Source organism: Bos indicus, chromosome 14 (genome assembly GCF_029378745.1).
Source record: "Bos indicus isolate NIAB-ARS_2022 breed Sahiwal x Tharparkar chromosome 14, NIAB-ARS_B.indTharparkar_mat_pri_1.0, whole genome shotgun sequence".
Taxonomy (NCBI): domain Eukaryota; kingdom Metazoa; phylum Chordata; class Mammalia; order Artiodactyla; family Bovidae; genus Bos; species Bos indicus.
The window spans coordinates 35,768,091-35,780,280 of NC_091773.1; the positions used below are offsets into that span (position 1 = coordinate 35,768,091).

General features: G+C 42.6%; 1 long non-coding RNA gene across 1 annotated transcript in view; it reads left to right on the top strand.

Annotated features, from left to right (window-relative positions):
- The window catches only part of LOC139186914 (uncharacterized), a 97,472-nt gene that overhangs the window by 62,586 nt on the left and 22,696 nt on the right, over positions 1-12,190 (top strand). The gene's annotated exons all lie outside the window — the stretch shown is intronic.

Consider the following 12,190-nt stretch of genomic DNA (forward strand, 5'->3'; position numbering starts at 1 on the left):
ATCTATGAGACACCTTCTAGCTCTAAAGTATTGTGGCTTCATGATTCTATGAAATAGATAATGCAGATCCTACTTAATTTCATGATTACTAATCCCTAATAGTGGAGAAGGCAATGGCAACCCACTCCAGTACTCTTGCCTGGAAAATCCCATGGATGGAGGAGCCTGGAAGGCTGCAGTCCATGGGGTCGCTAGGAGTCAGACACGACTGAACAACTTCACTTTCACGCATTGGAGAAGGAAACGGCAACCCACTCCAGTATTCTTGCTTGGAGAATCCCAGGCACTGCGGAGCCTGGTGGGCTGCCGTCTATGGGGTCGCACAGAGTCGGACACGACTGAAGCGACTTAGCAGCAGCAGCAGCAGCAGTCCCTAATAGTAATGGTTAGAAAACCTCTCTAAAAGATATCCTTAGGTTTACCCTGATTTTCACGGCTCAATTCAGACGTATCATTTCTTGTCCTGTCATTGTGAAAATGGTTAAGAGTAAATCACCCATTGCTGGTGGAAAGTTGTCACTTCCAAAACTCACTTCAGCAATTCTCTATTAAACACCTCTGATCTGATTGGCTATTCTAGGTAGAGTGGGAGTGCGTCCAGTGCTGTATTCTCCAAGACTGTAATTCTATGAGCTAAAAACCCCAGTGCGGGAGACATAAGAGATGCGGGTTCAATCCCTGGGTCAGGAAGATCCGCTAGAGAAGGGCATGGCAACCCACTCCAGTATTCTTGCCTGGAGACTCCCATGGACAGAGGAGCCTGGCGGGCTACAGTCCATAGGGTCACACAGAGTTGGACACGACTGAAGCGACTTAGCATGCATGCATGACGATAGCTTTACCTCTTTTAGTTCAGCGCATAGACAGCAGGCATTTTTCAAATCGTCTTCATTAGGAGATAAAGAGGAAAGCATAACCAAAAAGAAACAGATGTCTTTACAGATGACAAATGCCTTCCCCTGTCTGCTTCAGTTGATACTACCAGCTAAGCAGACAGACCCTGGCTCTTTTCCCAAGGTTCACACTGTTTTAAGCACTCAAAACCAGGTAAAACTCTGTAGACTCATCCACTGTTCCAAGTTCACATCCAAGGCTAAGGTGGCCTGGTTGGTGGGCACCATTTTCCCACCAGCTTCCTTTATACTTGAGAGACATATTGAGGGAGATAACAGGATGGGGTTGATTAAGGGTTCAGATTCTGAACTAAAGAGAACCAGGTTTAACCTCTGAGTCTATCACTAACACCCGTGTGGCTCTCAGCAAGCTCCTGAAGTTCTGTGGCCTTCAGTTTTCCTACCTATAAATGAAGAAAAGCAGAGACTTTGTAATGTTCTGAGGAGAGACTTAAACGAGATACTGTCTACAAAGTGCATAGCATAGGACTTAGCGTGTATACAGTGTTAGTGTGTCTCTTCCCATTTTAAAGCTTTTGTCCTTTATTATACTCAAGCAGTGAGTTTCCTTTCTGTCTGAGGGCTCCCAGGAACTATCAGATCCTGGGCAGAGCTGAGGCACCTCCTGTTTGGCAAGAATTAGTATCATTGTCAAGCCGTGTCCTGGATGCTTGTGACGATTAAGTATCTCACAGGGGCTCTAAAGAATGGACTTTCCCCAATCACCATCATTTCACAACAAAAAAATAACTTACCCCAACAGTTGTTGCTTAGTCACTAAATTGTGTCTGACTCTTTTTTGACCCCATGGGCTACAGCCCACCAGGCTTCTCTGTCATGGGATTCTCCAGACAAGAACACTGGAGTGGGTTGCCATTTCCTTCTCCAGAAGATCTTCCTGACCCAGGGATTGAACCCGTGTCTCTTACGACTCCTGAATTGGGGGTTTTAGCTCACAGAATTACATAGTCTGCGTCTCCTGCATTGGTGGGCGGGTTCTTTACCACTGAGCCACCAGGAAAGCCCAACCAAGTGTAACAGTAACTATTCTCTATTAGGACTAATTCATTAAATATTTATTGAGCACCTCCTTTCTACTAGAAAGATGGGGCTTATGATTTCATAAAAACTCAAAATGAAAAACCAAGATCCCTGATCTGAATACATTTACAATTCAGGGACAGGAGAAAGTCAAGCTCATGCAGAAGGGTGGCAGGGACATTGTTTCCAAGATGTGTGTCTTTGAACCAAGGAGTCCTTTTCTCTCTCTCTCTCTCTCTCTCAGCTTTTAGTTGCTAGTGTACCGGTTTAGAATCTGAACCCCAAGACCAAGACCAAATGTGGTAAGAATCTTGTTAGGCCAATGGACAGTAGAGTTCCTAAATGAATGAAAGAGTTTCTAAATTCTGTACTCTTTCAAACTTGCCTTTTTAAACTTCGGTGATAAATGATGACTCATGATGTATACTGTCTGGCCCAAGTTAGAAACCTTGTAGTCATCCTTAATTTCTTCCTGTCTTTCATCACCCACATCCAGTTCACAACCCAGTCAACTCAGTTCTAGCAACAAAATGCCTCTTGAATCCTCCCCTTTATGGGAGGCATTCTCACCATTACCCTCAGCCTGAGAGCTCAGCTTCTCTTGCCTGGTCTGCTCAATCCACAGGTCCTTCAGCCCATCCTGCACACTGCAGTCCAGGGAGTGTTCCAAGCGTCCAGGCTCAGGTGACCACATCTCATCTCTAGGTGTGAAACAACTCACAGGTGTGATGCTAAAGCACCAACAGAGATTTTGAGAAATTACCAAGGTGAAACTTACTAAAGGAAAGCAATGGGAAAATATCCTACCTAAAGGGAGAAAAAGCTCACCAGATTCTCAGAACAACAGACAGGGTTTCAACATTTCCTAGGCTTCTAGGAGTTTAAAGAAAGCCATCCTTTTCTTCTTCTTCTTTTTTTTTTTTTTTTTTTTGCTGAAGTTGCTTTGATTTGGATCAGATTTTTCCACTATAATTTTTAGTCTGAGGCAAATTAACTACAATCATTGAACGCTTGTTCAAAGGTCTGACCAGTCTCCTTGTCTCATTAAAAAAAGAAAAACTAATTAAAATCTGTTTTTAGAAGGGAATGGCTTTATTTTTAAAAAATGTTTTTAAAATGTGAGCCATTTTTAAAGTCTTTATTGAATTTGTTACAATATTGCTTCTGTTGTCTTTGTTTGTTTGTTTTTCCTGGCCTCAAGGCATGTGGCATGTGGATCTTAGCTCCCCTTGGATGGGACCCTTACCCCCTGCACTGGAGGGCAAAGTCTTAACCACTGGATCACCAGGGAAGTCCCGAGAATAGCTTTAAATACCACAGTTTCCACACTTACTTGATTTCTACATCACATCGAAGAAGGCTTTAGCACCTTCGTCAGATTGAGTATGAGGAAAATGAAGAGTCTGTATCAAAGTTTATAACTGACAGTTAAATTGTATTATAATAGCACAATTCTTCTGTACAAGTCAAAAGACACCTGAGGAGTTTGATTTCACCTGAAACCTTTAAGTGAACTTTGTCCTTCTGCTCAGGGGTTCAGCCTCCCTTTTGCTATGTACTAATGAACTGGATCACTGATGTCGAATGGAAGACCTGTAAGAAGTAGAGCATTTTAGAACTGAAAAAGACCAGAGGCTTCATCTCGCTCAGGCCCCTCATTTTTGATGAGAACCCAAAGTTGGAACATGAGCGATTGCCCCGGGCCACCCAACTAGTCAGTTTCTCTGATAGCCCCCACTTGTCACCCTCGGCAGACTCCCAGTGCTTGGCCAGCGCACATCACAAGCAGCTGCAGAAAATAGCTGTCCTGGTGCCAAATTCTTATCTGCTGGTGTCCTTCAGATCGGGTGGGCTGAATGCCAACGGGAAACTCAGAGTCTGTGAATTCTAATCCTGGACAGTTCTGGTCATAGGGTCTTAAATTTCCCTCCAGAGCCGAGGTCCTGGGACAGATCAAGTATGACTGGGTGCATCTGAATCCACGCAGATGGTTGGTGCTGTTTATAATCTCAATATGTTATAATGGCCGTAGAGTCAATCTACCCGCTGTTCTATCCAGCTGTCGTGACCATATAGATATATTTTAGAGACCTATTCTCCAAATGAGCTAGATGTGTTGCTTGTTGTGCAAATCAATACCCTGAAGATTTCAAAATTCTGAAAAGGCCAATCCCTTTAGAGGAGAATTGAAACACAGTCAGAGTTAAAGGCTGAGATTTTTCAGATTTATGGAAAAATAAGGGGCTCTGAATGGTCAGGGACTTAGCATTTTCTCCTACATGCTGAGAAAATGACTCTTCCCAGATGGTTATCTCAGTGTGATGATAATGGTGATAGGAACGCTGATACTAATAGATGAACATTTGTTGATGACCAGGCACTAAGTGTTTGATAGTCACTGTGGCTTTGAACCTTCATAAACAACCCTCTCAGGTAGGTTCTATTATATCTTCATTCTACAAGTGAGGAAATTGAGATTCAGTGATTTTAAGTCACTGGTAAGAGTCCATGCTCTCCACTGCCATACTGGCTGTGAACTTCAGCCTCTTGACCAGTACTGGAAGCTCTTCATAACTTATAGTTCTTTCTGGGACGTCTTTCCCCTACCTTGTCTTCCAGCCTCACCTGTCAGCTCTCTGGGAAGCCTTCCACGATGATCCAAGGCTGTGTGTTATACCCTGCCTCCTGAAAGGCCATGTCCCTCCAAAGCGTGCAGCACCCCGTACTTCACAGATCAGTCCATCTGACTGTTTCTCTTTTCCTTTATGGTTCTTTGAGGCCGGCAGCTGTCATTCATTTCACTCTACCCAATGTTGTCCTGGCCCATTGCGGATGACCTATAAGTGTTTCTTGAATAAATGGATGATGTGGAAACTGACAATAAGTTTCAGTTATCTATTGCTGAGTCATAAACCACCCCCAGTTTAGTAGCTTAAAACAACTCTATTACTAATGCATGCGTGCTGAGTCGCTTCAGTAGTGTTTGACTCTGTGTGACCCCTATGGACTGTAGCCTGCCAGGCTCCTCTGTCCTTGGGATTTTTCTGGCAAGAATACTGGAGTGAGTTGCCATTTCCTTCTCCAGGGGATCTTCCTGACCCAGGGATCGAACCCACGACTCCTGTGTCTTCTGCATTGCAGGCGGATTCTTTACCTGCTGAGCCATCAGGGAAGCCCTTGTTATTATTATCTCTCACAATTCTGTGCATGGGGAATTAGGGCAGGGCCCAGTGGGACTGGCTTACTTCTGCTGTCCGTTCTCTGTGGCTTCTTCATTTGCCACAATATGCGTCAGAGTTGCCTCTGCTGGGATCATCTGTCTCACTGACCTGGCTTTCAGCAAGGCTCCTCCATTCTTAGGTGTAGACTCAAGGTTTCTCTCTTTGTCCTGTGGCCTCTCCATGTGGTCCCTTCAGGAAGGTGGTTGGGATTCTCATGTGAAAGCTCCAGGATCCCAAATAAGTACAAGCAGAAGTGGCTGGTCCTTAAGGCTCAGGCCCAGAACTGTCAGAGAGTCACTTCCACCACCTTCTATTGGTTACAGCAGATCACTGGACCAGCCCTACACAAGGGGCCTGGTTCATCAGGGACCATCTTTGGTGATTAGATACCCCATCATCCAGTGGGACCTAACCCATCCCAACCCAAGCCTCCAAATAAATGGTGTTGGTCGGAAGAGGGCCTAGGCAGAGAAGGTAGATAGCTGAACCTATTCCACCACCAACATTTAAGGGAAAACCTGTAATTAAAGCCCATGAAAGTTAGGGATTTCCAGAGATTTCTGTCTGTGTAAACAGCCAGCCATACAGGGCCTGGTCAGAAACACCTCAGGTGTTCTGTTTAGAACATAACACACAGCCCATGTCCAGCAAGGCAGAGGTCTGAGACAGCATTAGGACTGTGCTCTTTCCTCTCCTGACAGCTTCTTCCTTTTCTCTGTGTATATCTGGTTTACCCATCTTGACCCATCAGGCTCCTGAGGCCTTGGTTTGAAGCCCCTCAAGCACTGTCCTTGCAATTTTGATTCTCCTTAATTGGATTTAGCCTGAGGTGTTTCTGCTATTACTTTGCACAGATAATATGCTGTCCAACTGCCTGGCTCTTAAAACAGTTTCTTTAAGGATCAGCCAAGTGCCTTAGACCTCATGTCACTGAGTTTTTTATTTTATGGGATCCTTCTTTGCATTTGAAGATGCTTGCTTCCAAAGCATTTGATGGCTCAGTGATAAAGAATCTGCCTACCAATGCAAGAGATGTGGGTTAGATCCCTGGGTGAAATGGCAACCTATTTCAGTATTCTTGCTTGGAAAAATCCCACTGACAGAGAAGCCTGGTGGGCTACAGCCCATGGGTCACAAAGAGTTGGACACGACTTAGCAACTAAACATCAACAACCAAAGCATTTGAGGATTCTCTGGGTTTTTGTTGTTGTTTGTTTTTGTTTCTTTTCTACTCTAATTATGCATGTCCAGGCATTTAGTTGCTTTAGTGATGTGCCCAGTATAAGTTAATCGATATTATCATGAATAAATGTATCTTTCCCTACTTGGCAAACCTACAGATAAAAATAAATTCTTTATTGAGGACCACTAAAAGCAATGCCCGTATTTCCTTAAATAAATTTATTTATTAGTATGATATAGAGAAATTTATTTAAGGGAATATGGGCATTGCTTTTAGTGGTCCTCAATAAAGAATTTATTTTTATCTGTAGGTTTACCAAGTAGGCTTTATTAGTATAATATACGGAGAAGGCAATGGCAACCCACTCCAGTACTCTTGCCTGGAAAATCCCATGGACGGAGGGGCCTGGTGGGCTGCAGTCCATGGGGTCGCTAGGAGGACTGAGCGACTTCACTTTCACTTTTCACTTTCATGCATTGGAGAAGGAAATGGCAACCCACTCCAGTGTTCTTGCCTGGAGAATCCCAGGCACTGCGGAGCCTGGTGGGCTGCCGTCTATGGGGTCGCACAGAGTTGGACACGACTGAAGTGACTTAGCAGCAGCAGCAGCAGCAGTATGATATAATGGCTGTGATTCTAATATAGCCATAAGAGAATATTAATATATGGACAAAAGAAAAAGGGATTTTGAGGTCTTGAACTTTGGCCATCACTTTCCCTTTCATCTGAAAAAGGGGGCCAGTCCTGAGGCTACCAAATTAAGAGCCTGGAGGAGACAGGAGAGATGGGAATGAGGAAGAAAGAGCAGGAAGTGATACAAAGAGCCTTCCGCCTCCATGGAACCATGCACGTGCTGGTCCAGCTGCTTTCCCTGAGAGATACAGGAAGAATGTATGGAGAAAGCGTTGCATGGAGAAAGTCCTTCACATCTAAGCTATCATCCTAACCTCTCATCCTAAGCCATTCCCTGATGGCTCAGATGGTAAAGAATCTGCCTGCAACACAGAAGACCTGTGTTTGATCCTTGGGTTAGGAAGATCCCCTGGAGAAGGGAATGGCTATGCACTTTAGTATTCTTGCCTGGAGAGTTCCATGGACAGAGGAGCCTGACAGGCTATAGTCCATGGTGTCACAAAGAATCGGACATGACTGAGCAACTAACACTTTCACTTAACCTCTCTAGAGAATCTTTCTGATCGAGTGTTTGCTTCTATATCCAATGTAGATTTTATCTACAGGCTCCTGTCCTACTGAGATGATCACAAAATCAAGAAAACATCAATCTTATCAATTGATAAGCCTTAGGAATTATCTAGGCCAGTGGTTCTCAAACTTTTCTTTGCTTCTGTCTTTTTTGACATTAAAAAAAAATTTTTTTTTAAACCCTGAAAAGCTTTTGTTTATGTGGCTTCTATCTGTTGATATTTACTGGATTAGAATTAAAACCTGAGAGAAAATATTTGTTAATTCATTTAAAAATAATAAGGAAGTAATTACATGTGAATGTAAATAACATATTTTCAATTATAATAACTGTATTTTCCCAAACAGTTGAATGGGCAAAGGGCAAAAAGTTTTATATTTATGCAAGTCTCTTCAATATCTGACAATAGAAGATAGCTGAACTCTCATTTCTACTTTCTACATCAATTTGTTGTGATATGTTATTTTGATTGACGTATATGAAGAAAACCCAGCCTTACACAGATATGTAGTTGTAAAGGGAAGAAGTATTTTAATGGCTGTTTTAGGTCATTGTGGATATTCTTTTGATATAACACCAAGGCTCCTTGAATCTAGCTTCTGAAAGGTTGGTTGCAATACAGAATCATATCAATGAAAATTTTATACTCTATTATATCAAAATCCATTGGACTATCTTGCACTCCTAAATGAATTTTTTTTTAACCCATGGATAAGTTTTGATGGTGAGTGGTTTGATCTTTATTTTTTAAGAGAAAACCAAATGAACATTTCTCCTTAGTGACAACAAAAAGAAAGGTCAATATAGGAAAACTGGTGTGGTGTAAAAGTACAAGGTGATAAAAGTGGCAGGGGGGAATGACAACAAATTCTCAGGAGAGTGAAAGACATCTGAACTACTCGTAGAGGAAAGGAAAGAAATCAAAGCTTCAATTTGTTTTTAATTGGCACTTATGGAACATTGCCTAGGTGTTTAATAGAATTATTGTATTTAATCCACTTTTAATACTTTTGGGGATATAGGACGTATTATTCTCATCTCACAATCCTAAAGGAAATCAGTCCTGAATATTCATTGGAAGGACTGATGCTGAAGCTGAAACTCCAATACTTTAGCCACCTGATGCGAAGAACTGAGTCATTGGAAAAGATTCTGATGTTGGGAAAGATTGAGGGCAGGAGGAGAAGGGGATAACAGAGGATGAGATGGTTGAATGGCATCACTGACTCTATGGACATGAGTTTGAGCAAGCTCCGGGAGTTGGTGATGGACAGGGAGGCCTAGCATGCTGCAGTCCATGGGGTCCCAAGGAGTTGGACATGACTGAGTGACTGAACTGATTCTCATCTCACAGTGAAGAAAGTGCATGAGGATGCTGAGCTGTGAAACGGTGGGACTAGACTGAAATCAGCTACATATGACATGGCAACTTTCAGGCTTTTTAAAAAATTGAGTTTTTAATAATTCCAAAAGTAAATATATAACATTGGGTTATCCAAAAAGTTCATTTGTATTTTTCTATGTAAGAGCTTATGGAAAAACCCAAATGAACTTTTTGGCCAACTCGATATATAAACTTTCTTAATAAACAAAGTAAAAAATACAAGTTTCTTGCTCCTTGTTCCCCTCTTCTCCACATGTTTACTGATAAGAGTAATAATCAATATAAATACCATATTTTCACCCAACTGAAAGCTGCTCCATAAGCAATGAAGGACCCCAAAGTTGATCTGTAACCCATCTTGGTGATAGAAGAACCACAAGGGCTGAGAAAATTCAAGGCACTAGTACTTAGTGCTAATTAGGTTTATCTATACCATTATATTGGAGAAGGCAATGGCAACCCACTCCAGTACTCTTGCCTGGAAAATCCCATGGACGGAGGAGCTTGGTAGGCTGCAGTCCATGGGGTCTCTAAGAGTCGGGCACAACTGAGCGACTTCACTTTCACTTTTCACTTTCGTGCATTGGAGAAGGAAATGGTAACCCACTCCAGCATTCTTGCCTGGAGAATCCCAGGGACAGAGGAGCCTAGTGGGCTGCCGTCTATGGGGTCGCTCAGAGTCGGACACGACTGAAGCGACTGAGCAGCAGCAGCAGCAACACCATTATATATAGATTTCAAGTTCTGGCTACTTTCTAGACCTTCTTAGAGTCATTGGATTTCAAGAAATTTTATGGATCATTTTTCACCATTGTGGGAGAGAGAAAAAAAGATAATAAAAATGACAAAATAGTGTAGAAAAGGAGATGAATGGTGGCTTTTTGTTGTTTAGTCACTAAGTTGTGTCCGACTCTTTTGCGACCCCATGGACTGCAGCCCATCTGGCTCCTCTGTCCATGAGATTTCCCAGGCAAGAATACTGGAGTGGGTTGCCATTTTCTTCTCCAGGGGATCTGCCCAACCCAGAGACAGAACCTGGGTCTCCTGCACTGGCAGGTGGATTCTTTACCACTGAGCCACCTGAGAAGCCTGAATGGTGGGTAGTTAATACAAAGATGCAAGCATTCTGATCATCCTCAGGTAGATAAACAGAAGTGCCCAACAAAAAGATAATAGCCAGGTGCCCAGGTACAAAGGTGGTGCCCGTAAGTTAGATGCTTGGCAATGAGAAGTCAATTATGAACTTTCCTGGGTTTTGTCTTTCCAGACATTAGGAAAAAAAAAGTGTTAGCCAAGCTATTTACCTACTACCTATTAAAATAGGATGTGTTCCATTTAGTTCTTTTTATAGAGGGGAGATGTCTTTCTTATTTATTTTTGACTTATGAAGATTTTATTGCCAGAGGGAAAAAAGCTGCGCCTGTAAAAAAAAATCTCCACTTTAAATTGTAATGGTCATTGTCACTATCTGTTGAAGGAGATATCAGACTGAAATAAAGTTGTAACTTGAAGCTTGGTGCAAAAGAAAATGCCCCAAATCAATTCTTCATCCACAACCAAGAGAAACGCCTAAATGTTTCAAAATTACAGTGCCGAAAGTATTTCATGTAGAATATTCATCTTAGGAAGAGCCTGTGAAAGGGGATTTTTGTTCTTTTTGATTGAGTCAGTCTCACTAATAATAATGCTTTGGTCCCTCAAAAAGCCCCCGGAAAAGTATTTTTCAATTTACTCATTTGATTTGTTATTCAGTACTTTTTACATTTCTTAACCTTTCTTCCTTCAACTTTTCTCTCACAGTAGTATAATCAAATCGAAATAACCCTAAGGACAAACTTACTTCTCTTTTTTTAATTTGCTGATTTCCCCAGTCCCAATTCCTGTTTATCCAGCCCAAATCCCTAAAAGAAACTGATGAAGGGAAAAAAGAAGGAAGGCTTTGGGATGTCTTTCTATCCCTTAGAGCACATAGTAATCACCATATTCACTGGAGATCGAGAAAGGACAGTTCAAGGTACTCTAGGCCTCTCCCAGCAGCAACCCTTGCCCAGAAGTTTGAGCAATTTATACTGATTCATTTGGACTTACTAGAAATTGGCCTCTCCTCTTTTTTTAACTACATAATTCTTGGCATTGAACTTCTTACTGAAACCATGGGGCAAAAAATTCTTGAGAAAGTTTTTTCTCTTCTCTATAAATTATTAGGTTATCAAGTGCAATAAAAAAATGAGCTTGCAGAGAACACCACTCTGGATATGTGAATCATGAAAGCACCCCCTTCTTGGGGGTGGGGGGCAGAGGAGGGGCAGAAAATCTGTGGGTTTGCCCCTGAAGTGTCCTGAAAGGATATAATCATGGTAACACACATTTTAAATATTTTATTTATGAAAATGTGCCCTAATATATTTCCTTGTTTATCCAATTGCTTTTTCCTGCTTATATTCACTGCAAGTGGTCTTTTTCTTTTCTTTTCTGTCTCTGTTTCTACTCTGGTGGGGGGCACTTTTCTCTCACTGTTTTAATCCAGGCATCTCAAAACAGGACCCAGTCTTGAAGAATGGATTCCTGAAATGTCCCACCTGTTTAAAGTGGTACCACCTGTTTAAAGTGGCTCCCCCCCCCCCTTAAAATGTTCCCTTTTACCAAAGTCTTCCCTTCTGTTTCCTTCAGTCATCAATAAGCCTTTAGGACACGGCTCACTGCCTTAGAAAGGATGCTTAAACACTGCTGTCACTTTTATTCCTGATGACCATCTTCTGAGGCAGCCACTGTTACTACCCTATTTTGTAGATGGGGAAAGTGAGGCTGAGGGGAGTTGCATAGTCACCAGTCTGTGGGGGGTGTGCCTGAGCTTGGATCCCAAGGTAGCTTCTGCAGACTTTCAGGTTCACATTATAAGCTAGGACACTGCCTCCTTTCCTTTAAAACGACCTCATTTGCTGGCAGCTTTGTAAAAGACCTCGACTCAGGTCTGGCTTCCAGCAGACACCCAACTCCGAAGAAGCTGGGTCCCCAAAACTGGCCTAAGTGGGCTTCCCGGGTGGCTCAGACGGTAAAGAATCTGCTTCCAATGCAGGAGACCTGGGTTCGATTCCTGGGTCAGGAAGGTTCCCTGGAGAAGGGAATAGCAGCTCACTTCAGTACTCTTGCCTGGAGAATCCCGCAGGTAGAGGAGCCTGGCAGGCTACAGTCCTTGGGGTCACAAAGAGTCAGACAAAACTGAGCAACTAACACGCACACGAAGTGCCTTTAGCCACCATGGCA